General features: G+C 36.3%; 1 long non-coding RNA gene across 1 annotated transcript; it reads right to left on the reverse strand.

Moving 5' to 3' along the window:
- Positions 1-8,877: 8,877 nt before the first annotated feature.
- On the reverse strand, positions 8,878-9,840 carry LOC130078125 (uncharacterized). The gene is made up of 3 exons (XR_008805890.1): positions 9,689-9,840; positions 9,206-9,254; positions 8,878-9,121 (listed from the first exon to the last, which is right to left on the reverse strand). It is a non-coding gene; the product is annotated as an uncharacterized LOC130078125 (long non-coding RNA).
- Between the last annotated feature and the right edge of the window lie 17,040 nt (positions 9,841-26,880).

The raw sequence follows: 26,880 nt of genomic DNA on the forward strand, positions 1-26,880 counted from the left end.
CATCAGAAAATATAATGGATTCATATGCATGAATCGATTCATGAATCTTTGAATGAAAACATCTGTCTGGTCGTGGATATAAATTTTAGAATCTGCAAAATGTGAATATTTTTAACAAAACAACAGACTTGAACTGAATTTTAAATAATAACAGATGTTTACGTTCACCAGACAAAATAACTAGGTTATATATCTAAAATAATGACCATAACTGCAAGTGTAAATTATGCTTTTCCTATAATAAAATTAATTTAGCACATTCAGACATCAGAAGATGAAACACTGTTGATGATGAAATATACATAAGAGTTTGATATTAAACATCATAAATACTCACAGTTCGGTTTGCCGCTATTAATGCAGTTGTGTCTGACTATCAGCGGCTTTTTCTGTTTTTGTTCATTTTTTTGTTTATTTTTGTCTTTATTGTTTGCCTTTTTCTCTTTTTCTCTTGTCCAAATGTAGCGTTTAATGATCTGCAGTCTGTGACGCTGCATACATGTTCTCCAATGCATTGATTTTTTCGTAATTATGCCTTCGTATAATCTGTTTAAAATTGGTTAAGGATTTGTGTGAAATACAGGTTTATGTTTCATTATAATAGAAACACAAATGTCTGGATTTAAATAGCCTAAATTCATTTGCAAAACAATGAAAGATAAAGTTGAATCACCTTGTGATGAGCTGAAGAGAGGGAATCTCTAGCGCAGATCTGAGATCAGACCGCTCAAGGGTTTTTATAAACCCCTCCTCTATAGCTATAGGAATTGATTGGTGGATTGTCTCTTTCATTTTTTTTGACACGCCAAAAGGCCACCGCTGCTTGGTTAGAGATGTGATAACAGGTTTTGTTTCTCTTTTTGATTCGTGGGGAAGTTAGGTTTTCTCGTGGGGAAGTTAGCTTATGTTTGTTTATTGTTTTAAGCATTAGCTCAAACTTCCAAAACAACCCAGAGAACAAGAAAATAAAATAAAGATCAAGTTTGCAGACGGAAAGAGTTCTGACATATTGTATAGAGTTTAGATCAAGAATGTCAAACCATATAGTGTTTAATTACTGTTGTTATTATTTAAGAATGATTTTGTCTTCTGATCAGAATCACAAATCAAGAGAGACTGCAGATAAACACAAATCTGCTCATATTAGTTAAAAAAACATCAAGATTTGTTGGTAACACTTTATATTACGACCCGCAAACAACTTCGTAAGTAAACCGAAATTACGGTGTACGTTTCTATAATTATAGTGTACCTCCGTTAAACACATATATATATATATATACATTTAATTTACAACCCACAGATGTCAAAATTACCCTGTAACTACATTGCACGAGAAACATATTTTGCCAGAAATGTCATGATCACTTTTATATACAACAGACGTACAATTTTTGCCTGGAATATATTAACAGAATAGGTACCTGTTAGTTTTAAATTAATTACATTATAAATAATTTGCTTCTATATCTGGTTGTACCCCTTTATTACCCCAAACTTAACATATTGTTCCCTTATACCTACACGGAAGTACACTATAATTACAGAAACGTACACCGTAATTTCGGTTTACTTACGCAGTTGTTTGCAGGTCGTAATATAAAGTGTTACTGATTTGTTTTAAATGTCACTCATAATAGTACCATAAAATCATTTTAATAAAAGTTATAAAATATGTTCTCACTTTTGGACAACAACTGTGGCTCTCTGTTTGAAACTGTGTTTTTCAGATGATCTCTTTGCATCACATGACACAGTCTCTTACCTGTTGACCAATAGTCATGCAGGAAACAGATGTGCAGATGTTCCGATGTTTTCATGCTCTTGTGTCCTCCTTTCCTCATTTCTGTTATTGCAGTTTTATCAGAGGTCATGTTCCTCTTTAAGCCACTCAGAAGCATTAGGCCTGAGTATACTGAAGTGTTCACTATTGTGTGCAGCCAAATAAATGGTCTGTCAACAGTTTCTGGGCCTCTCTCAAGATTAAACCAGTGATTATGTGGGGTTTGTTCTGCTAAAATAGTTGATTCAAGCTGAACAGATTTGCTCTCATATTCTTCATATTTCTCTCCTTTAAATCCCAACATTCTCAAATCCAGCAAAGCTCTTCTGAACACACTGAATCACAAGTGTGTTATTATTGTAATGATCAGCGCTGGTTTGACTATTACATATTCTGGCATGAAACTCTGAATGGTGCAGGCTGATGGGTAATTAGCTTATTAGCGATGTCATTATATTAGCACAGCTGATTGGTTGCTGTTGCATCAGTGGCCAATGAGTTCGCTGCTCAAACATTCAGATAATTAGCATTGTTTGCAGTGAGCTTTCAGAACGCATCTGGAATCAACATCTAAGATAAGTAAAAATGATCTTTTTTTCAACATCTCTGCACATGTTGTGTGGTCTGATTATTATTAATTCCTAAGTGGAGCAGTCTTTACAAGTTTTAAACTAGCTTCATGTTATAAATGTTTTAAACTAGCCTCAAGTTCAGGACCGGCCCAAGCCTTTATGGGGCCGTAGCAGAATGTGATGTGGTGCGCCAATATGACTGACTATTGTCAAAGCTTGATCATTCACAGACTACAAAACACACCCATTATCAATTGTATTAGTTGTACTGTAGCTGATCAGCTTGAAAAAAATCCCCCCAGTCATCCTGTTCTCAGGCCAGTTCAAGCTTGAATTTGACGTGGCATAAAGCAGTGATAACTAAGTGGCTGAGATGTTTAATTATTTTTAATTCGTTTTCCTAATTTTCCTCATTCATGAACACACACGAAATCAAAAGGTGAGATTGATCGCATGAACCAATCATAACCAATCCAATCAAAGATCATTGACGGCATTGTCACATGACTTTCCCCCATTCGTTCTCCATTACATTGTTTTAACATATCTTCTGTACAGAGATGATAATATCTTTCAGTAGCTTTTTAAATATGAAAAATGGGTTAATTTACTATGAGGTTCAATTCATCAATATTAGTTATTAGTTAACTTGAACTAACAATACTTCTACAGCATTTAATAATCTGTTTTGTTGTCTCCTGGGAGCATGCACGTGTGTGTGTGTGTGTGAGTGAGATAAAGTATGTCAAGTGCTTGATGCTTTGCAGTACTTTGGTCACATGTTTCCTGTTTTTCTGCTGTGTTTCGCTCACGTATAAAAACGTTCAAGGTTCAAGTTTCTTCACACGGCAGAGACTCGAGGCAAGTTCTGTCTCGCTGTGTGAATGTCACTGAACAGATATATTACTGCTTTTCTTAATATATTTGTTAAATATATTTAGTGGAACATTTCTTTTGTAGGGTTTCATTTCTATTTTGTGTGTGCCCTTCTGTTCTCTCTCTCTCTTTTTTTCTTTTTTTTTACTTTTTACTTTTGATTTGAGAAGTTGAGAAAATTATTTTCTAAAAATAAGGAACGCTTTGTTTTGTTGGGCTGCCGTATTTTCACATGGTTTTATTGAAGTATTTCAAGTATTAAAACATTTTACATGAACATACTTACTGTACTTACTGTAAAGTGCTACCATCATGTGAAACTCCTTGTGTTTTATGTCTTATTATGCCTTGTAATGGATTTTTTTTTTCCTCAATTAGAAGATTAAGATCTTGTGCAAGATTTTTTTTACTTTTATTCCTCAATGAATCCTGAAAAAAAGGGTCACGGTTTACAAAAAATAAATACAAATTAAGCAGCAAACCTACATATGATTTATTATCCACATTGATAATAAATCCTCATATTAGAGTGATTTCTGAAGGATCATGTGACACTCAAGACTGGGGTAATGATGCTGAAAATTCAGCTTTACATTTTAAAATATATTAAAATAGAAAACCATTATTTTAAATTGTAATATTTCACCACTGTTTTTTGGGGGGGTATTTTTGATTAAATAAATGCGGGCTTGATGAGCAGAAGAGACTTATTAAAAATAGTAATGTATCCAAACTTTTTACTTTGTGAAAGAATTCCATAACCAGAATTTATTAAAATACTGGAAAATATGACTCTAGATATACATCTAAATCTTATGGAAAATCTCTACTACATTAATCAGCAGTTCTGTTTATCCTAAGTTCAGTGACATTTGGAAAATAAACCTCATATGTGGCTATATAGAAACTGTCAATAGACAGAAAAAATGAAGTCAACCGTTTCACTTCGGAATAGATGCATGTAACCCGCAGTTGGAGAAGACGCAGGAGACTCTTTTGAGAGTGGCAGGGTTAAGCCGCCTTTCCACTGCACACGACAGTCGTCGGACCAGAAGTCCTTCAGTTCCGATCATATACGATATTTCAGATCCGATTTGAGCTTGTATATAGTTCATATTTAGTATGTGATGCAACCAGACGTGATGTATTCTAATCCAAACTATGAGCGTGAAGCTAGAATTACCAATATTTTAACACTTTAATGTTATTCTGTAAACGCTATTCCTGTAAAATGGCGGTTATTAATAATTATGGCAGATATGATTATTTTATAAATATTAAATCAATATCTATATTGATTAACTCTATAGAATCTACTATGTTTTCATTTTAGATGTATTGAGGGTCAGTTGTTTTGTGTGGATATATTCATGCATTCATTAAATCATTCAAAATACATTTATAAAAACATCCGTCCATTATGCAGCATAAAATATTTAATATATGCTGATAAAATTTAACTCCGTTATGGATTATCACACAAGTGTCCTGAACTTTGCTCAGTGGTGTGAAGATAACCACCTGATCTTAATATTAGCAAGACAAAAGAGCTGATAGTCAGTCCAGCTTCACCCCAGCTTCATATTATTCATAATCAAACAGTATAGTTTGAAATAGTGGACAGTTTCAAATATCTTGGAGTAACATTGGACAATACTTACCTTTGATCAGCACATTATGGACATCCAGAAAAGCAGACACCAATCAATGTCAGTCATTCGAGAACTCACAGGACTTAACGTCGCTCCTCTATTATTATTGCTACTATTATTGCTCAAAGCATCATTCAGAAAATTTTATTGTATTGTTTTGTCTGTTTTTTCAACATGCTTTCTGTTAAGAGTTACCGGACCAAACTTACAAAGGTGTCTAATATTGCTGTGAAAGTCTCCCAACACTCTTAATAACAGAGCTATCACACGCATTGATATTTGAATAGAACAGGACTCCACACACACACATAATAGGGGCTTTCGCACCCGAGGAACCTTTTCCTTTAAGGAGAATTCCGGTATTTAGCACTTTGAGTCCATTTTCTAGTTTGTTTTGGACACAGAAATGTTGACGATGGGTCCTGTCTCGACTTTTAGACTCGCCTCTGACCGCTTCAGAGTGGCTGTCTATGGGCATGCACAAACATGTCCTTAAAACAACCCTTAACATTCGTGTTCAAAACTGTGACACTCACCGAGTGGTTAGTGGTGTTCGTGCAAAAATTTCCACTTTTTGAAAAAAAGACCCCCCCCCCCCCCCCCTCATTCCTTCAGGGCGACACAAGCCCCTTCACAGCAATCCCGGTAAATTACCGTAAAATTACCAGAACGACTTTACCGGTAAATCCACAAACATGCTGTTCACACAAGCAATGACAATCTGTCTTTTTACCAGTAAGAGACCATTCACTCACCAGCTTCAAAATACCAGTAAATTCTGTGATGTCAATCATCAGAAGTGATCTTTAAACACACAGTTTTGTCTTCATCCGCCCGCATGAGGAGAAGCGCTTTAATTTCACTTATCTGTTCAAGTTGACGACATTTTTAAATGTCTGAGTGAGAGGCATAAGGGATGATCAAACAAAATGTGTTTTTGCTCTTATGGTGCAGTGTGTAATGTTTAGCGCATCTAGTGGCGAGGATGAGAATTGCACCCAACAGAAGTTACGGTGGCCGACAGGAAGTGATGTTATCAGGTATAACAGAAATTATACTTAATTATTCACTAAAATGATATGTTATTGTGAATATTATTGTTACTTGTTTATCATTGTGTCAGTGTTTTATTCCCTAACTCTAGCAGCTTCTTTGCACGAAGAACAACATAGTGACGAAACGCGTTTGTCCGTTCAGGGCCACCGTAGAAACATGGTGGCTTTTTCAATGTAAGGGTGTCAGGATTATGTTGTGTCTTGTGTTAATTTAATTTCTGTGTGTTGGTTTCATATGCTTCAGTTCAGTCTTAATTAGTTAGTCTCCTTGGTTACTGATTACGTTCAGCTGTCTGTTATTAAGTTCCCTGTGAATGTATACCTCCTGTTTCTTTCAGTTCATAGTCCGTTCTCGTCTATATGCGAGTAGTTTGTGTGATCCTTCTCTGTGCCTTACTCTGTATTATCTTCATGTTTATTAAAGAAAGTTAGCATTTAATATTCCTCGTCTTCATTCTGAACTACCACATCAGTTGTGACAAAGGGGACCCGCCGTGTGTGTAGAAATGCCTCATTCTAAGGTAATAAAAACATCACGGTTCATCAAGTAAGGTCTTTATACACCACTGGAAACATAATTATTTGTATGATATTGCATTTATGTCAACAGATCCTCCTAAATATTACACAATCCACCTTTAACCGGTTAATGTTACAACTTAATAAAGAAGTGTGAAGTCCGAACACTGAAATTTACTGCTCCAAAAGAATTTATTAAAAGGCAAATATGCAGTAATTTTCAGTGTGTGGACTTCACACTTCTTTATTTGTTTATATCACCTAGTTTTCCTGCAGCTGACCTCAATCTGGGTGTTTGGGATGTTGGGTTATTTCTTAACTTCCCTTACTGGTAAATTTCTAGAACCGATTCACTGGTATCCTGTTCACTCATGATCTCTTACTGGTAATTTGCCAGTAATTCACTATAAAGACTGTATGTGTGAAAGGGGCTATAGTGTTTCTCACTTGTGTAGATTCAACAGTTTGACTGTGAATGTTCTGCTGGTGTCTTTCTTCATTAAATCTAGCTCACATCTTCAGACCGCAGATTTCATCGGTGAACATGATTTCACATGAAGTACCACATGATCCTGGATCAACTTTCCAATCAACCAATCAGATTTGAGGGACAAGTTTAGAGTGAAGTACTTAAACATCAGTGTTATTCACCTTCGATAACCCCTCTGATTTTAGGGAAAAGTTATGGGTAGGGTTAGGTTTAGGGGTAGGGATTGGGTAAGGACTACATTTTGGGACAGGAATGTTGATCCAGGACCATGTCTTACTTGGCAAAATCACGGTGACCGAGTTCATCAAATGAGCTTCTGATTTTATAACCATTACTGAGTTGCAACCTTGCAAATTCAACAATGTCAATGGAAAAATGAGTGGATATCTCAGCATATTTTCATATAAAACTGCACAGACATGTAAAGTGTGTTGGTCAGTGGTGTCCAATTCTGCTGATGAAGGATCAGTCACGCAGTGTTATCTCCAAACCTCAACACACGGGTTTCTGCTCATTATGAAGAGCTTGATTCGCTGGTTTAGGAGTATATTTGATTAAGCGTAACTCTATATTGTTGTTGTGTTTTGAAAATGTGTCTTTTAGTTCTTATGAATTGGAGACATGTGCATTTATAATATTCCCTAGTATAATATTCTAACAGTGCCTTGCATAAACTTGATATTTCTTGAAATTACATGAATCTGTATTATAATAGATAATAATGCTAAATAAAGCAGCCCTTTGGATGTTTGCTTTATATAGGCTTCTTCTGGAAATCGCTTGCCTTTTACTTTAGCACTGTTGTTGTGCGATTGAGCAGTCGGAGCGCGTTAAGGGTTTTCTGTTAAAACGGTGTCGTGTTAGCAGCCCCTAAGTTAATAACTGATGATCTTTGCGACGGAAGTGAATCAATCAAAACTAACTTTAGCTGGACAATAACTTTATTCTAGAGCTGCTGTAAAGCCTAAACACTCTCTGTTACTGTAATCTCCTGTTATCACTGTAAAGCTGCTTTGAAACTCTATACTGTTACAGCGCTGTATAAATGAAGATGACTTGACTTTTTTGTTGTTGTTGTTCCCTAAGCCGGCTTTAGGAAGCATGACCAGAGTTATTTTCTTGCACAACACACACTCTTTCTATTAATTTCGGTCTGGATCTGTATATTCAGTGTAAGTGCTGCTCACTCCGTTTGTGCATTCGCTGTCCAGTAGTGCAGGCTTTTTCTTCTGCATGGCGCAGTCAATATGAGACGTCTTAGATTGCATCGCCAATGATTATTGGTGTGTTTTTTACATTTGCTTTAGACACCATTAATGTGGATGGTGTTCCCCACAGCACATAATAAAGCTGGATATGATGTAACAGTTACTTTATTTACAAGTATGATTTTTGTCTCTTTGTATTAAAGTTTTGGCTCCTCTACAAGATATTAGATTGTTTTAAAGCAGTTTCAGTCATAAACAGGAAAGTTATGATCAATGATGCAAACACAATTAAAATCTGCTGAAATCAGCTTTAGAAAGACAATACTTAAGTTGAATTCAGTTCAGTGTTGATTCAGTTCAGTTCAATAAATTGATTAAAGATCATCAATTACAAAAAGAGTTTAATTCCACAATAAAGCAGCTCTGGAGAAAACAGTGATGTCATCATCAGCTCAGTCCAGTTCTCATATAATAGTGTCATGTAAGCTATGAATAGAAGTATACTATACAAAATGTTTTGCTGTTGTGTTGTTAACTGCTGCATTATTCAGTCAAAACACATTTATCTCGCTTGCTGATTTTGATCAAATATATTTACATTTACGCATTTCAAGATACACATTTACATTCTTATCAGTTCTTGCTTTCCCTGGGAATCGAACCCATGACCTTGGCGTTGCAAGCGCTAGCGCTCTACTGTTTGAGCTCCAGGAAAGCGGTTAAGCAGTTTATGTCAGATCACATAAAAGATTACTGTAAAACTGCAGATGCAGATCAGAAGTGTTCAGGAAAGCATGTACTATATTCATGAAATCCAAACATTTACTATATAAATATAAAATCCATTCATACACATTCATCTTATATACTGTAACCGTGCATGTCTTAACCATGAACTTATTATTTGTTGAAAAAGGAACATGATGGAGAGTATTTATCAGGTTAGATGAACCACACCGCAGCTTTCTAAAATGAGAAACACAGAAATATAACACACATTAATATAACATCAGATTTCTGATCAGTTTTCACTGTATTTCTCTGTCTCACCTTTTCTGTGACTCTGAAACATCACAATGAATCGGTGAAACATGAGAAACTGTGAATGAAGAACACAAACATCAGAATATAGCATTCGCTCAAACAGCGATAATTCATAAATCAGTGTCTCTGCGATGGAAGAATCTGACAAACGCGCACAGTTGCTGTGGATGTACATTTGCATACAAGTTGCAGAATCTACAAAATGTGAGTATTTTTAACACATTTAATAAGAATAGGCTTAACAGACCTTAACTTTATTTCACATGGGCTGCTAAAATATGTTTTAATATATATGGTGAAATAGACAACATACAGTTGTGGTCATAAGTTTATATAGTTAGCCTACGTTTCTAGTTGCTTCACCTATATATATACTGTATAGTGAATGAAAATTCATAGTTTAGAACTGATTTTACTCATTCTGACCCCAGAGAAGATGAAACACTTATGAAAAATAAGTGTTTGATATTAAACATCATAAACACTCACAGTTCGGTTTGCCGCTATTAATGCTGTTGTGTCTGACTAGACTCGGCGTGTTTTTCTGGTTTGGTTCATTAGATTGCAACGTTTTTTCACTTTTATTCCCCATTCTTCTCTTTCTCTCTTGTCCACACGTTTCATTATTCTGTAGTTTGTGAAGCTCATGTTCTCCCATGCTGTAATTTCTCATAAATTTTGCCTTTGGTAATATCTGTTCAAAATAATACAGTTCAGAGTGAAGTTTGAAATAAGTTAATGATTGTTGAGCAATACAGGTTTACATAATCATTTCAGTTTCAGTATAATAGAAACATATGTTTTGGATTTAAGTAAATACATTAATAAAACTCTCTTTACAAAACAATTAAAGATAAAGTTTTTTAGATTACCATATGATGAGTCGGAAAGAGGAAACATCCCTTGCAGATCTGAGAGATCAGACAGATCAGAAAGTTTACTTTTATGGTGTTGGTTAAACTCCTCCTCTGGGGTTTACTATATGCTGATGTAATATCACCACATCCTCTTTATGTTAACTTCTGTTAAATCTGTAAAACAGTAAAATCTGTTTTTCCCAATCTGAAGTTCCTCTACAGACTCTCCTGAACTCCAGAAAATGATTAAACTTGGTGTATCCAAAATGGTCAATGTTTATGATAATGTCTTTATTCATATCATTTATTTTATTAGTTATACTTTATATATTATTATTCTTTTACATGTTATTGATTTCTTTAATCATATATTGTCTACTATATGCTCTGATATGTTTACTTCTTCTGCTGTAAGATTGAGTAGGTGTATTTTTTTATTGGTTATGTGGTGTAGCTTTGCATCAAAAAATGTCTGTTTCCATCTCAGCAGACATGAGATAAGGCAAGATCTTCCATATTCTCTTAAAGCTCGTAAAGGTGTCAAAACAACACCTCATATATCTACAGTATTTTCATCCATCTTTGACTTTTGACCAGTCACTCTGACCTTTACACCAACTGACATAATGGATAAATCTGTTTGACATTTTCTTATTAGACCAAAACAGAAGCGTTACGTCCCATGTGATAAGTGTGATTTTTTTTCTTTCTCTTCCTCTATCTCTCGCTCTATCTCTCACTCTTTACTTTCGTTTTCAGCAGGTGCGGGTATTATCTGTCAATCTTGGAGACGCATACTGACTACATCCCAGGTCTCCTCCAATAAAGGTGGACTACGCTAGTATAAAAAAAGTGGAAAGCAAAATAATTTTCTTTGTTTGACTCATGCTTGTGTATCTGTTGTTGTTTATTTTCCCATTATAATGTTGATCATTGTTAATATGGATGGTGAAGTCTGTATTCTTTGATCCCTTAGGAAGACGGCTCGTTTCTTTTTCTTGGTAACGTTCGACGTCAGACGTACCGTACTGATTGGGATCACTCTTACACTCTAAAAAATGCAGGGTTAAAAAATAACCCAACCTTAACCACGCCGCTGGGTCACTATAGGACAGAACACGCGCTGGGTTGGTTTGACCCAAGTGCTGGGTTTTTCCATTTAACCCATATTGTTGGGTCATTCATTTGACCCAACCAGTGGGTGAAATTGACCATCTTGCTGGGTTAAGTCTTACTCATGTGCTGGGTTACTTCCTGTATCATTGCCTAATTAAAATTAGTAACAAATATTTTTTATATTACCGTACTAATGTAAAATAATGATTGTCTCTGTAATACAATAAACCAGAGAGGCCACTGTATATGTGATTTCAATCATTTATTTTATTTTTTTACATTTTTAATACATCTTTAATATTTTTTTGTAAACAATTATTACAATTATACAATGTATACTCATTCTAAGGTAAAAAAAAAACATAACGGTTCATTAAGTAAGGTCTTTATACACCACTGAAAACATGTATATGATATTGCATTTCTGTTAACAGATCCTCCTAAATACAGTATTACACAATGCACCTTTAAAAGTCAATAAGAAACTAATTTGAACTCTTATACGATTATGATTTCATTTATTAAGATGTGTTGATTTATTAAGAATAGCTACAAACATTTACAATACGACTAAATATCACAGGGGTTTCCTCACATTTGACAGAGGACGATTCTTTTCCATTAATTTGATACACTGCTTCGTGTATTTAACATGAAAAACAAAATAAAACTTTGAAACAAAGATCACCAGCCTCCAGCAAAGACTCGGTCTCGATGACGTGGCCTGGAACAATGGCAACGGTCTGACGTGTCCCCCTCGACGCATCCCTGATGCTCCAGTCATTTTGTAAATATTCATCCATGTTGGTCCCCAACTGTTGATTACACACAATCACTTAGTGTTGCAATATAACTGACATGCAAGTTTTTTGTGAAAGTATTTATACTTTTTTTATTGCAAACATTACCAAATATGGCCAAATGTGAAAAACAAACAAAATGTATACCGGTACACATCTAAATAGACATTTAGCAGTCTATTCAGGATAAGACAAAAACACGATTTGGAAAATGGATTCATGATGTACTCGCTCATTATAAACATTCTGTAAATTTTGAACACAAAAAAAGTTATGGACTGCAGCTTTAAAAATGAACAAAAATCTATTTTAAAAAAATGCAATTTTATGTTGCAAACAGAGATTGCACCTTTAAATATTCTAAACCTAAATTAATTTCATAGTTATCAAGCATGTCAAACTTACAGGTTGCATGTCAAGGACCTCTGAGCCTCTGTGGTGGGTCTGAAGCCCTTTCCTCCTCTCCTGGATAGGGGAAGCAGAGTTTGCAGGACCTTCAAAGCCAGCAGCTAAACAATATGAGCATAATACATAAAGTTGCATTAGCATTTAAAAATAGTATGCTGTATATAACAATTCATATTTCTAAAGTAGCATTTCTGACTTTTCTGCCCTGGTGTTTAAAATAGCGCTGTTGTGACAATAGCAAAAACTATTTATTGGCCTCAAACATCGCGCACACTTGATCCATGACCACTGTCTTAGTAGTACTAAATTATTCTTAGTAGGCCTACCTCAGGTCCTAACAACTTATAATGGGTTCAGGGCGAGAACATGCTTAATATGAAATCGATTTATTTCTCATTGCCTCAGTCGCCGTTTGTAAAGATTGCACGTCAGACGCAGTCTATGGTCAGACGTCATACAGTTATTATTTGATTTTTTTGGGTAAAAACGATCCTGGTTCCGACATAGACATAGAAGAAACACGTAGACTGTGCTGGAACTTACCCCCGTCGCTTCTTCTGACGAGAATTTCTTAAATGTGCCAGCAGACTTTAGTTTCCACACAGACTAGACTTTTTTTCCCGCAGTTTTTACGTACGAGCCCTATATGGACATAAACATAGGCTACTGCGCGTGCACGGGTTCATTCAAAACGCTTTTCTCACTTTTCTCACAAACGCTTTATAACCACTGTCCACTTTAGTGGCATGCAGCCATATATATATCTGAATAATAGGAAGGGCCCACCAGCTAAGAACGTATTGTTGCAAAAGATATTGTATCTTACAATATGTTACCCAGTTGTAAAGTCACAAACAATAAAGACAGAAATGAACTTTTTATACATTTATATCAATTTAGGAAACAACAAACAAACAAAACAATGCATTTATATGAAAATAAATTGAAATTAAACCAGTTCAACAAATGAAAACAATATCCACTCTCATGGTCTATAAAGAAAGACTTAATCAGTAGAAAAGAAAATTACAAATGAAATCTTATAATTGAATGATTCTTTGAGTAATTAAGGGAATCACTACAAAGAAAATTGAATGTCCAAAGCAAAAAAAACAACCTTCAAGTGCTCTTCCAGTAGTCCAAGGAAATCCATAAAAAAACTAGATAGCCCACAAAATCACAGTCTTGTACTTAGGATATTTGTTAATCCACATGGTAATGCAGTGATATCAATCCATTGGTTTAGAAACCACTTGACGTCCATTTCAGTTGGACCTTAGCAATTCATATGGACTCAACCGTCTCAAAATATAAAGCAACGTATAAAGAGTCCGTCTACAACAAAAAAAGAAAAAGATATCTATAGTACTATTATATAAATCAAAATGAAAAACAATTACACAACATAAGGAGGAACAAAACTTACATGATTGAACTGGAAACAATGTTTCTCAATCAGGACTCCAATAAGTGTTGCAGGAGGTGCTTGAATAAAACCATGCTTCCCTCTTCCAAACAACTGACTTCTTCTATACTCCCATCCTTTTAAATACCAGAGGTTCTAACGCTCATGAGCCCCCCTAGTGGTGAGTATGATATCACAGTAACAGCTAATACTGTTACATACCCCTCTCCTCAGAAAGAGATTTGCCATAACCATGACAAATCTTAAGATTTTGCACGTGATACGTTTCAGTACTGTCTGGATCAGAAATAAAAGAAACAGAATAATTAACTGGCCCTAACTTTTTGTTAACTTTTGCTGGCCCTTTCCACTTAGCAGACAGCTTAGCCATGAATCCTTCATCGGCTCTAGATAAAGGATGTGTCCGTGCCCAAACCACATCTCCCTCTTGGAAATGCACTGGCTTACGATGCTGATCATAGTATCGCTTTTGCTTGGCTTGAGCTCGGTTCACATTCTCTTTCACAATAGCAAGGAGTTCTTGTTGTCTGTCAAGGATGGGATATGCAGGGTTATTAGGATCAGGCGGTTTAGGTAAGGCTCTCTCCATTGGACCTTTTAATTTACGTCCAAGCGCTACTTCAGCAGGTGTAAAACCTGTACTTTCGTGGTAGGCTGTATTAATAGCAAACCTGAATTCGGCGATCCATCTATCCCAAAACTTATGGTGGTCTCCGACGTAAGAGGCAATCATGGTCTTCAAGTTTCGATTGACTCTCTCTGTCAGATTTGTTTGGGGATGGTAGGCTGTGGTCAGTTTTTGAATGACTCCCCACTGCTTGCACACCTGACCAAGGAGTCGAGAGGTGAATTGGGCACCACGATCTGATACCAGGTAGGCTGGTGTTCCCCATCTGGTAAATATCTCCTCTACTAGAACTCGGGCTATCTGAGGGGTTTTAGCAGACCTAAGGGGAAACAACTCCACCCACTTAGAACAATAATCCACAATAACAAGAAGATACTCGTTTTGTTTGAAACTTTTTGGAAAAGGCCCCATGAGATCGATGCCCATCATGTAGCCAGGTTCAACAATGGGTGTAGACTGTAGGTAACCAGATAATTTTGACATGGATGGTTTGTATTTTTGACAGACTTGGCATTCTTTACAATGTTTCCAAACATCAGCTCTGATAGTTGGCCAGTATACAGTTTCCAGTAGTCTGAGCAAGGTCTTGAGTTTACCTAGATGACCACTGAGAGGATTGTCATGAGCATACTGAACAAAAGCTTGATGATGAATGGAGGGAATGACAAGTTGAAGTTTTTGACCTTTCCGTCCATCTGGAACACTACGGAACAGGAATCCATTTTCTGTTACATAATGAACTCGTGATGAGTCTTGTGGGATTTGAGATGGTACTTTGGTAATCAATTCTTGTATTTCTGGATCGTTGTTTTGAGCTATAGCTATCTGAGATAAATCTACTGGCATACTGACTGGTGATGATATTAAATTAGATGCTTGAGCTACAGCAATAATGTCAGGTGAAATGGTGAGGCTTGAAGCTCTGGATAATGCATCAGGTACCACATTACACTGACCTTTTCTGTACTTAACAGTAAAATGAAATCCTTGTAGTCTTATGGTCCATCTGATGAGACGTGATGATGGTTTGGGATGTTGAAAAGCCCATGTCAATGCGGCATGGTCAGTTAATACTTCAAATAGTCGTCCTTCGAGATATGGCCTCCATTTCTCCACTGCCCACACCACTGCTAGGCACTCTTTCTCAGATACCGAGTATGACCTTTCTGCCCCTCTCAGTAGTCTGGATGCATATGCAATAACGTGTTCTTTCCCTGCACATTCTTGTGTAAGAACGGCTCCCAAACCAACGTCACTGGCGTCCGTTTGAACTCGGAATGGTTGAGTGAAGTCAGGGGAGGTTAAAACGGGAGCTTGCATTAAGTCTTGCTTGATGAGATCGAGTGCCTGTTGGCATTGATCTGTCCAAGTCCAGGTAGAGTTTTTCTGTTTCAAAGCATGAAGTGGAGCAGCCTTCTCTGAGAAACTAGGAATGAACCGATGGTACCAACCGGCCATCCCCAAAAATCGTTGAACGTCTTTGAGAGACCGTGGGATGGGAAATGAACTAACTGCTGACACCTTGGTGGGATCGGTTTTGATTCCCTCACTTGAAACAACATGGCCTAAGAAAGTGAGAGATTTTTGAATGAAATTGCACTTTTTCAGGTTGAGTGTGAGACCTGCTTTGTGGAAACAATTGAAAACTTGTTGGAGATGTTGGAGATGGTCTTGCTCATTTTTGGAATACACCACGACATCATCAATGTAAACCATACAACATTTACCTTTCAACTCCCGCAATACATGTTCCATAAGTCTCTGGAAAGACGCTGCTGCATTTTTCAGTCCAAAAGGAAGACGTAGAAATTCATATAACCCTGAGGATGTGATGAAACCCGTTTTTTGAATGCTATGAGACTCCATTTCCAGTTGCCAATAGCCACTCTTTAAGTCCAGTGTAGAGAATACAGTTGCCCCATGTAATGACTCTAAGATGTCCTGTATTTGTGGCATTGGATATGCATCCAGATGAGTTTTGGCATTCAACCCACGGTAGTCAACACAGAGTCTTGATCCTCCATCTTTTTTCTGAACCACCACCACTGGTGATGCCCATGGAGAGCAAGATGGTCGAATGATTTTCTTATCAAGCAGCTCCTTGACTTGATCTTCAATAAAACTCTGTTTTTCAACGGAAACCTTGTATGCTCTCTTTCTAACAGGTACTTCATCTGTGGTGATGATGCGGTGCTTGATCAAATTGGTATATCCAATCTCCTGGTTGCAAACAGTGGGCCAGCTTAACATGAGATTTTCCAGCTCTTGCTGTGTCTGCATGTCAGTGTCTGCTTTCTCCGATAGTTGATGTATAGAATGGAGTACTTCATCACTGTAAGGCTGTAAAGGTATGGCAAGGTAAAAGTTAATGGTAGAATGAATGTCCTGATGAAGGAATGGAAAGAAAATTGGTGGTTCAGAGCCTTCCATTGGAAAAAAACCATACTGAGCATTATTGAAATCCAAGACCATTCCTGATTTCAACAGAAAATCCATGCCCAGTATGATGGGTACTGTTAAGTCAGTGTCATTCATTATATACAGGATAAGCTCTATTGGACGATTCTGCACTTCACTCTTCCACACCACCTTTCCAACAGCGGTTTGGCGTTGTCCGTTGGCTAAAAGGAAAGTTTGTCCCCCACCAGGTAGGTATATTTCTTGACGGCTTAACTGTTTCCAGCATGACTTTTGAATTAATGACAAAGTACTGCCAGTGTCCACCATAGCAGTTACATGCGTGTCTTGTAGAGTTATAGGAATGATAAGGTTTCTGATGTCGTGTTGCATAAAATTTTGGCAAGTCTGGACAACTCTGGTATTGGCTGCTGCTGATTTGCGTTGTGAATCGTGATCTGGAGGATTTCTCTTCTTTTGCTCATCTCCATTAACTTGACTCCAGTATTTCTTGGACTCAAAAAAATCTCGTTCTATCTGTGTACCTACTTTTACGAGTTCTCCTACATCTTTTATATTGCCACGTAGCAAACTAGCAAGCCGTGGGTTACAGTTACGTAAAATAGCTTGCACTACCTCTCTTTCTACCATGTCCTTCTTCCATCTCAAGCACAGAGCTCGATAGTGAAAAGCAAAGTCTCTGAAACTTTCTCTTGCACCTTGTCTTCTCTCCATCAGCTTCCTTACTGCCAACTCTTCATAATCCTCACTGAGAAAAGATAGCAGAAATAATTTTTTAAACTGTTTCCAATCACGGACATTCCCTTTCTCTGCCATCCACCAATCTTTTGCAGTATGTTTAAGTACAGCAGTTAAAGAAGCTAAAATTTCACTATTCTTCAAAGGTCGAACAGCGAAATACTCCTCACATCGTTCGATGAATAAGATAGGATCTTCATCCGGGCTATTGCTGAAACTAGGGAACTCAAGTTTGACTGGTGGGTTGTACTGGTTTGAACTGTCCATGACAGATTGATTATTTGACTGAAGACTGTAGGTTTGATCTCTCAGTGATCTGTGAACAGTACTGGTATTCTTAGGCTGATTTGGGGTGGATATAAAAGGCTGGAAAGCTTGTAATCTCTGTTCCAATTGTTGGTCTCTTCTCTTCAAACAGTCTAGCATTGACTGTCCAAGATCTTGAATGCTCAGTTCTAGATGTTTTTTCACTCTGCTGCACTCACGGTCTATTTGGTATAACAATTTATCTTCTGTAGCTTTGCGTTGCGATTCAAAATCAATGAAGGAAACTTGTTCACTCACACGTTGATTTATGTCGGTAATCTGCTCCTCGAGTTTGGTGAAACGTTCTGTGAGTTGTTCTAACATCTCTGAAACAGCTGTGGAAGGATGGTGTGTCGGTTCTGCATAAATTTCAGGTGGTGGTGGAGGTAGAAATTGGACTTCCTTTTGGTCGTCGTCCACAATTTCTTCCTCCTCTGAATCAAGGTACAGATCACTGAACGTATTAATCAACTCTCGTAGTGGTTCTCTGTGGGTGCTAAATGGTGCAGATGAGAAATCTGTATTGGGTACGGGCTCATCCTCATCCAACACTTCTAGACTAGCCATTTTATTTATTTATTTACTAACGTGTAAGGGTTTATATGGTGACAAACACTGGAATATTTTCAACAACCTATATGAAGTCTGGTGGTCCCTGTTCGGGCGCCATTTATATAACCACTGTCCACTTTAGTGGCATGCAGCCATATATATATCTGAATAATAGGAAGGGCCCACCAGCTAAGAACGTATTGTTGCAAAAGATATTGTATCTTACAATATGTTACCCAGTTGTAAAGTCACAAACAATAAAGACAGAAATGAACTTTTTATACATTTATATCAATTTAGGAAACAACAAACAAACAAAACAATGCATTTATATGAAAATAAATTGAAATTAAACCAGTTCAACAAATGAAAACAATATCCACTCTCATGGTCTATAAAGAAAGACTTAATCAGTAGAAAAGAAAATTACAAATGAAATCTTATAATTGAATGATTCTTTGAGTAATTAAGGGAATCACTACAAAGAAAATTGAATGTCCAAAGCAAAAAAAACAACCTTCAAGTGCTCTTCCAGTAGTCCAAGGAAATCCATAAAAAAACTAGATAGCCCACAAAATCACAGTCTTGTACTTAGGATATTTGTTAATCCACATGGTAATGCAGTGATATCAATCCATTGGTTTAGAAACCACTTGACGTCCATTTCAGTTGGACCTTAGCAATTCATATGGACTCAACCGTCTCAAAATATAAAGCAACGTATAAAGAGTCCGTCTACAACAAAAAAAGAAAAAGATATCTATAGTACTATTATATAAATCAAAATGAAAAACAATTACACAACATAAGGAGGAACAAAACTTACATGATTGAACTGGAAACAATGTTTCTCAATCAGGACTCCAATAAGTGTTGCAGGAGGTGCTTGAATAAAACCATGCTTCCCTCTTCCAAACAACTGACTTCTTCTATACTCCCATCCTTTTAAATACCAGAGGTTCTAACGCTCATGAGCCCCCCTAGTGGTGAGTATGATATCACAGTAACAGCTAATACTGTTACAACGTCCACAATAAATACGATATTTACGTGATGAAATTACAATTTAAATTAAGGCTGCTGATATAGCTGGTTTACAATGTGGCATTTTGTCAAAAAATCTAACCGGCTAGCTGTTACTAATGTTTTACAGAATAAATACGTTATAGCCTACCCCTCGCACTTCCATATCAAAGACTATGCTGAACAGTGAAATTATTAATGTTAAAAATATTGGTAAACATATTAACTCACCATAAAACACTGCCTGCTCCGACCTCCGAGTGAAGTCCTCCTCGAGTCAGAAGTGAAGAATCCAGAAAGTTCCGCAAAGAATAAACCGGTTGCTGGGTCAAAATAACCCAACCAGCTGTTTATTTGTGAATTACCCCCTTACAACTCATTTTACCCAGCATGAGCAACCCAATAATGTGTTTACAGTGCCCCAAACAACCCAGCATTTTGACCCAGCACATTCAACCCAACAATTTGTTTACAGAAACAACCCAGCATTTTTTTGAGTGTAGGGAGCCTGTCATCTTCGAGTATTGATAATACGAGCAAATACACACATTGGCGTGCGATATCTGCATCACACACTCCGCCCGATCCTGGATGTTGTTCACCTGCGACTGTAACGTGAGGCTTCTCCCGCTTGCATTGTGATCTGGAAACCCTCGCTTCCAGATTAATCTTGTTACCCACCATTTTTATTTTAAAATATTTTATATATGAATCCATGGCATATTTAAGTCCCACTTGAATGCTCCTCAACGAGAGGTGGTCCTTCTGTGTCCATAATTTATCAATTATTCGTCTTGGGCCAAGGTTTTCACACTGACAAGACAACTGTCATTGTAAGACAGTTAGCAACAGTAGCTAAGGGGCGGGGCTTACCGATTGGCCAATTCACTTAAAACCAATACCACAAAAATGATCAAACGGTCTTAATAATTGCTTAAAATGTCATGTGGAATCCATTTATTTTTATGTATTTATTGGGTTAATATCGCTCTAAAGGTGTGCTTTTCTTTCAGAAAGTGTGCAAACCAACAATGATGTGAGTCTATAAACAGCGGTAATCTGTTTTCCTTAAAGATCTGTGGCAAAATTCGACATATAGATATCTATTCTTTTCTATTTCTCAATTTTTGTGGTGCTTCTTGTTCTATCATTTTTTTAGCACCAACACATTTGCATTGGTTCATCTACGTATACATGTAGATATAGTCTGTAGTTTTTGTTTATTTATTTGACCTTTAAGTTCAATCTGTCTTTATCTTGCATGACCTTTCAGTCATCCGGGATTAATCCCGGTTTGCATGACAAAAGATAAGCAAGTTTGCATGGTCTGAACAATTGTACTGTCAAAGCAACACTGATCCTACAGAACAGCAGATTCATTCACATCAGATATGTTTATGCTTCATGATATGCAAAGTCATCCTCATTCGGCTTCACATCAGATCAGTCTCTGAAACTGAAGCCCTTGTTAATCTCTGTATTAAAATTGATAAATTCATGTATCTATTTTATTTATAATGGCGTAATCCTATGTCATGCAATTGCTATTATAACACATATAGACCTAAATCTATACGCTACAATGTTTTTATTTGTATAATAATTGTATAAAAGTGTGTGTGTGTCTTCTGAAGCAGATGATCATGTGATCTTCTCTCTGCTGATGATGACCAGAGCAACACTTATGGCATCGTGTCTGTATTTCTCAATCAGCTTTTCCAATGCATGAGTGCAGTTTGTGCTGTGCAGATTTACATTTACTCTTGTGAATTTCTCTTAGATTGAACATGCCACTGTTTTAATACTGTATCAGAGAAACATTCTGGAGTTTGACTGTGAACACTTTCAGGTAAAAAATGAAGTCAGTCAATAACAGAAATAACTAAAAAACAGTTTGACAAATGAATCCTCAGTGAATCATCCCATTCATAGATTTTCAGAACAACTCTTCCAGAATCTGTTTTAGGCATGATAAAACAAACCTCTGGTTATGAGTGATGAATCACAAAGGACTTTTCAATCCAAGAAAAGAAATGACACATCTGAAGCAGGTTTTTGTTTTTAGTGTCTGGTTTATTTTTTACATATATTTTTGACCCTTCAAATGAATACGGCACAGAATACAAAGGCTGTGGCATGGTAGACAAAGCGCTGTGATAATCCATAGATTTATTTTTAAAATATTTAAATATTTTACAAATTCTCTCTCTTGAGTGTAGAAGTCAACTACTTTCATTTCATTTCATTTCATTTATTATTTCACCCACACATAAAATCAAGACAAAATGGCACAGGCTAAATGGCACATATGGTCATGTGTGAATCAGGTCTCCCAGAGAAGCTATCCAAAGCTTATAATAGGGAGCCTGGGACATAATATAATAATACATTACGAACAGATACTTAAACTAAACACCAGTCACACAACAATAATATCATACGAAAATATACAATGAACATAAGACACACAAAAAATAAATCCGGACAATGCTTTTATGATCAACTGCAGTCTAGGTAGGCTACTGGAAAGGTTATAGATATAAACGTAAAAGTTCCTTTTTTAGTGTTTTCTTAAAGATGGATACAGATTTCAACACCTTCAGCCTGCCATCAAGCTCATTCCAAATCTTTGGGCCTCTACTTGTAATGCTCAAATTTGCACATTTAAGTCTTCTAGTTTTACCAGTGATCAGATGTTTGTTCCTGGTGGCATGAGCATGAAGCGGACTACTAATTGGAATGAGCTGTGATAGCCTACTGTTTGTAACATTAACTACTTGGTGCATAATGCACGCATTGTGGTATATGTTCAACTCAGTAAGCCGGAGGAGACCTAAGCGGTGAAAGGGGTGTAGGGGTGTTGTACCAAGACCACGATATAGCTCGTATTATCTTCTTTTGTAGACTTATTAATTTATTTAAGTGACTCGGGTAGGTATTACACCAAATTACGTTACAATAACTAATGTGAGGCTCGAACAAGGTTTTGTACAGGGTAAGAAGAGCAGGTAATGTGAGATAATGCCGTATTCTGAAGAACAGACCAACATATTTTGAAAGCTTCTGTGTCAAGTGATCAATGTGGCATTTAAAGTTTAGACATTTATCAATGTAGACCCCCAAGAACTTTGTAGAAGTGGTTGGTAGTATCTCCTCATCATCTACATTGAGGCAAAACTGTTTTGTAGCTGATGCCCTTATATTTGATTGAAACACTATATAGTTTGTTTTTTTAATGTTGAGGGATAATTTATTGCACTTGAACCAGATAACAATTTTTTCTAGTTCTTCATTTAAAATTATTTGTAAATCACTAGAATTTTTATGTGACAAAAACAAATTGGTGTCATCTGCAAACATGACCTTTTGAAATACTTGAGAGGAATTCACAAAGTCATTTATATATATATTAAAAAGTAATGGACCCAATATCGAACCTTGAGGAACCCCATATTTAAGTTCTTTCATTTGAGATATATGGTTATTAATCATCACATATTGTTTCCGACCATGTAGGTAACTTTTAAACCAGTCAAGTGCTACTCCTCTAACACCATAATGATGTAATTTCCCTAGAAGAATATTAAAATCAATAGTGTCAAATGCCTTAGATAGATCAAGGAAAATACCAACACCACAATCACCCTGGTCTAGAGAATCATTGATTTTTTCAATAAGATCTAAAACAGCCATACAGGTAGAGTTCTCTTTCCTGAAACCATACTGTGGTCTTACTAGAATATGAAGCTTATCCAAATAATGACTTAACCTAATATGTACCACTCTCTCCAATACCTTAGACAGAGATGGTAGAACAGAAATTGGACGATAATTGCCCATATTATTTTTGTCACCTGACTTGTAAATTGGAGTAATTCTGGCTATTTTTGTCATGCTTGGCACTATACCATACAGAAGAGATAGGTTAATGCAATGTGTAAGTGGCTGTGCTAATATATCTGCAACAGCTATCAGAATTTTACTACACATTCCATCAACCCCTCCCGTATGAGAACTCTTCAAATCTGTAATAATTTTATGAATTTCAATTTTGTCAGTAGGTTTCATAAAGAAAGATTGCATGTAATTTCCATAGAGATAATGTCTAAAGGAAGATTCATTAGAAGGTCTGATTTTTTTTGCAAGATCTTCACCTAATGAAACAAAGTAATCGTTAAAACTATCGGCTAATAAGGGTGAATTGTCATTTGGACATTCGGGTAACACAGCTGACTTCTGGCCCCTGTTTAGAACTTTATTCAAGACAGCCCAGGTCCTTTTGGAGTCACCTTGGGCTGCATTTATATGTTCAGTATAGTAAATTTGTTTACTCTTCCTCATAATATGAGTGAGTCTATTTCTAAACTTAAAATATTTGCTTTTGTTGTCATCATTGGGATTTTTCCTGTAGAGCTTATAAAGTTTATTTTTACGTTTGATAGAGTTGAGAATCCCTTTAGTAAGCCAAGGGTGATGATCATCATTCCTGCATATGACAGTCTTCACTGGAATAGTATTGTGGATGGACTCCATTAATTCTTGAGTTAGACTGTCATAGGCAGTCTCAGGATCACGAGTTTCATACACACTAGTCCAAACCTTACTCTCCAAGTTATCACGGAGCTGCTGTAATGTTCTCTCATTCAGGACACTGATCTTTATCTTACGGCGGTTAAATGAAGGTTTGGATGCCAGGTTTAAGGATAACACGATTGGGTAGTGATCAGTTATATCAGTCACAACCACACCTGACTCCAACCTCGAATTTTGAATGTTTGTGATAATATTATCAATAATGGACTTGGATGAGTGAGTTTCTCTAGTATATCTATTAATGGTTGGTATAAAGGAGGAGGAGTGAAGGATATTCATGAAATCATTTTTAATAGGACCATCCCTAGAGATGTCAATATTAAAATCTCCAAGGATTATACAGTTGTGATTTTTCCTATTGATATCGAAAAGAGTTTCCTCAAATTTACTAGTAAAAGTAATAGGGTTCACATCAGGGGGGCGATACACTATGCCAACAATGAGATTACTAGTTGCATTAATACTTATATCAACAAACAATGAATCTGTTTGTTCATCATCCAAGGCCAAATTATCACAAACATTGGCCTGGAATATTGATTTAACATAAAGACACACTCCTCCACCCATTCTACCTAATCTGTTCTTGTAATAAAGTTTATAGCCATTAAGGTTAAAAGAATCACAGTATGACCTATCATTTAACCAGGTTTCACTGCAAGCAATTACATCAAAACTACAACCTGATGCAGACAGCATTGACACTAATTGATCATAATGTTTTGCTAGGCTTCTGATATTAATATGGACCACCGAAAAGTTATTATTCATACTTAAGTATTTAAGATTTTCTAGGTCATATTTCTTACAAGATGCACCAATGTCACTGCAGTGCCGAACCTCCCCATCAAGATCATCTAAATCATCCAAACCCATCCAAAAGCAATAGACCTAATCCTCCATCTAACATCCATGATAAAGCATATACACATAAAGCATTCAATCCTAAGTACAACAAAAAATCAAAAGAAATACATACACACTTGCCTAGGTGCACTCTCTTTTGCACCTTGCTCCATCTACACCCGCGCCCACACCCACACCCACTCACAACCACAATTAGATTTATGTAGGGCACAAACTGACACATTTGTACCTTCACACATGTGACTTCATAAGGGTTATAACCTCATAAAGCTGCTCATGTCTGATCTTGTCAAGAAATGCCAAAAAAATTTTTTGTATTTCACAACTTGCTTTGAATGGCTACACAGTTTCATTATGGAATAAAGAATGTACCAATCTAGACTAAATGTTGCGAAAATACATTTTTGTTATATACAGTAATTCTAGAATACAGTTGTTGCAATACAAAATACACATATTATCAAAAGTAAACCGTTACATATTGTCTGTGAACATTAATACTTGTAAATCACAAAATGTTATGATTATATTCACTTCTTTTGGATCTGCATATATGTCAAGAAATTCTGGTCAGAAGTCTTGAGTAAATGAACAATCCTAGACCTCAATATTTCCTCATTCCCTTCTGATAGATCTGAATGCAATACATTAATCAATACACTTTGCTCATGTTACTGAAAAAGTAATACTAATAAACTGGAAAGACTGAACTAAACTGACTCAGTTTACTACAGGAAACCTCAACAGGAAATTATCTGCCTCACTTAGAAATAAAACAATTCTGTCTTGTACAACATTAAATACTGCAAACAATCAATACGAATAATCAGCACAAAGGTTTGCAGTGACTGTACTTGAGGTGTTGTGTATTTAGTTTGTGTATCTGTCTGTTCGTTTCTCTCTTGTGTTTTGTATCCCAGTCTACTTGCAATTAATCATATGCATATTTTTTTCATCACTATGAAATCTTGGAATAGTAAAGATTGGTTGAACATTATTTTACAGTACGTGCACTTGCGTGTACTTGCCTAAGAAAGTACGGGGCATTCGCTATTTTATAAGTACATGGGATAAGGTATATGTATGAGGAACAGGACTGTAAAATAAAGTGCTACCTGAAGATTAATCATTATTTAAGTTAAAAAGGTTATTCAGTTAAGAACAGTGAGTGATTTTTTTCTTTGTCTTTTGCAGTTTGATTAACAGTAAAAGCACAGACAGCAGCAGGAGTATTAGGCTGCTGTCACTTTAAGAATAATGCACAGATCCAATAAACTGATATTATGTACACATGCATTGTCATTCAGTTTAGACATCACTATGTTTACTACAATCCTCGATTCCTTGCCAAGGAGAGAATTTTGACATCATTTGTGTGAATTTGTGTATTCAAGCGTAAGAAGATGAGAAGGAAAACTCAATTCAGTGTTAACGCTGTCTGAGACATGGCTTTCTGGGGGTGCGCTTCGGATATGTCATATTTAGTTCTCTTTTGCATCTTGTGCTTAAATATTTAAATTAGCAATGTTAAAAAACACGTGCCAATGATAAACTTCTGCATGTGACGATGCAGCACTGGCCGACAGTAACCGTTCCGTCAACCCTCGCAATACACTTAATCTTCATAATCTTGCTCAATCTTCTGGTTTATTCACTGTGTATTACTGTGTATTACACGCGTCAACGCGGTAAATTCATTGTTGATTTAATTTTTCTGGTTGGATATGTTTTTAAATGTGTCATATATTGACTCAACCATCCCAGTCATCCAAATATTTCCCAGTAATCCAAATATTTACTTTATTTATCCTTTATTTATTTAAGCTATATGTGGTTTTTCGGAATACCAAAAGGGGATTTTTGAAGAAGAAGAATTGTGCAGCCTTTACAGTTTTTGCTTGAGCAAATTCATGGGCTACAAAAGATAAAAATAAATACACATTAAAGCA

The sequence above is a fragment of the Rhinichthys klamathensis genome, unplaced genomic scaffold (genome assembly GCF_029890125.1).
Source record: "Rhinichthys klamathensis goyatoka isolate OS25496 unplaced genomic scaffold, OSU_Roscu_1.1 h1tg000819l_1, whole genome shotgun sequence".
Lineage (NCBI taxonomy): Eukaryota > Metazoa > Chordata > Actinopteri > Cypriniformes > Leuciscidae > Rhinichthys > Rhinichthys klamathensis.